Consider the following 2,120-nt stretch of genomic DNA (forward strand, 5'->3'; position numbering starts at 1 on the left):
AAAAAAAAAAAAAAAAGAAACCCCAAAGAGCTTTGCAACCTGCCCCCAGGACTGGGGGAAATGAAGAAGGAAACCTTCAGGGCCCTTGGGTATTCAGTCTCACTGCTGCTGTGTGTTGAACTGTGTCCCCCACAAAAGATGATAAAGTCCTATCCCCTGTATCCCCTGGTACTCATGCAAGTGACCTTATTTGGAAATAGGGTCTTTGCAGATATCATTCAGATGTTATAATGAGATCATACTGGAGTGGGGGGCCCTTATCCAGTATGATTGTGTCCTAATGAGAAGAGAAAGTACAAGAAGGCATGCAGAGATGGAGGCAGAGATTGGAGGAGCTGGGAAATGCCAAGGATTCAGACAGCTGCCAGAAGCTGGATGAGGCAAGGAAGAAGCCTCTACTACTCTTAGGAGGGAGCACAGTTCATGAGATTGCCCATCTTCAGAGCTGGGAAAAGATATTCCTGTCATTTGAACCCCTCCCGCTGTAATAGCACCCCCAACCTCATCTTCTGGTCCTTTTTCATCTTCAAGCAGGACCCAAGATCCCTGCAGTTCCATTGAATCGAATCTTTGAGGGCATTGCTTGCCTTCTGCTCATGTGCCTACCCCTGCCCTGGACACGGTGGCTCTGTAGGCTGAGCCACCTGCCTTCAATTTGGTCTAAACCAGGCATCCTCAAACTACGGCCCGTGGGCCACATGCAGCCCGCCTAGGACATTTATCCGGCCCGCCGGATGTTTTTGCCGCCATTGCCAGTCCTGCTTAGCAGCCGACTTGTCCCAGGGCCCGCAGTCCGGCCCTCCAATGGTCTGAGGGACAGTGAACTGGCCTCCTGTTTAAAAAGTTTGAGGACCCCTGGTCTGAACTGACCTTTTCACCAGATGTTAGGGGTAGCCCTACTCTCATTCAGGGGTGGTTCTCTGGCAAGGACTTATTTTTCTCTTTGAGACAGGGTCTTATTGTGTCACCCAGGCTAAAATGTCATGGTGTCAGCCTGGCTCACAGGAATTTCAAATTCCTAGGTTCAAGCAATCTTCCTGCCTCAGCCTCTTGAGCAGCTAAGACTATAGGTGCCTACCACAACCCCTGGCTAATCTTTCTATTTTTAGTAGAGACAGGGTCTTACTCTTGCTGAGGCTGGTCTCCAGCTCCTGTGCTCAAGTGATCCTCCTGCCTTGACCCTCCAGAGTGCTAGGATTATAGGCATAAGCCATTATGCCCTGTTTCTGGCAAGAATTCTTAATTGAAGTAAAGGTTTCCCTCAAAATTAAAATCTATCCTGTAACCTGACTGCATATTGTCCAGTTCTGTCACATCCACTATGGACAAACATAAAATGCCTCTTCATCTTCCACCCCAAGCTGGCAGGACACCTGAGGAGAGTCAACAAAGTTTGCTTCCAACAATCTGGGATGTGGGCTATTGATCCTATCTATCTCTTCTGCCAGAGCATTTGGTGGAGCTGGTCACTGATCTCTTCTACCTTCATGATTTCTTTGCCAGCTTGTCCTTATGTCTGTTTCATCTTGTACTTCATCAATATGTTCAATTTCTCCTTGTTCTTTTTCTATAGCAGCAAGTCCTGTGTCCTTGTGGGAGTGGGAAATGGCCTTAGTTTCTTGAGAAGTGAGAAAAATCTAAGAACCAGATTTTTTGTTGTTGTTGACAAAAGTTTTATTAGAGAAGGAAAAATTGCCAAATCATTGACTTCTGTTGGTCATCATTTCACTTGCATTTTATAGAAAATTAGGAGCAAAGACTCATGTTAAAAAAGAAAGCAGTCTTCTATCAAAGGTATTATAGAAGAAAATGTTATTAGTTGATAAAACCTACTCTATAAGCATATAAGGGAAATATGTATTACATTGGAAACATTAGGGCAAGTTAAAAACTTAACATGACTTTTCCACCTCTGTAACTAAATAAACCCTACATACAGTGGTGAAATTTTTCCCCAGAAACACTACATGCATCTGTATTCTTTTCAAAAAGAACCAGGAGTGCTGAGGTTACAGCTAATTCTATTTCTTTTTTTTCTTTTTAAAATTTATTATTTTTTATTAAATCATAACTGTGTACATTCATGCAATCATGAGGTACAATGTGCTGATTTTATATAC

At 43.6% G+C, this 2,120-nt stretch overlaps 1 protein-coding gene across 2 annotated transcripts in view; it reads right to left on the minus strand.

Annotated features, from left to right (window-relative positions):
* The window catches only part of ECI1 (enoyl-CoA delta isomerase 1), a 13,479-nt gene that overhangs the window by 8,633 nt on the left and 2,726 nt on the right, over positions 1-2,120 (minus strand). The gene's annotated exons all lie outside the window — the stretch shown is intronic.

This window comes from Otolemur garnettii, unplaced genomic scaffold (genome assembly GCF_000181295.1).
Source record: "Otolemur garnettii isolate 467f Iridium unplaced genomic scaffold, OtoGar3 scaffold00044, whole genome shotgun sequence".
Lineage (NCBI taxonomy): Eukaryota > Metazoa > Chordata > Mammalia > Primates > Galagidae > Otolemur > Otolemur garnettii.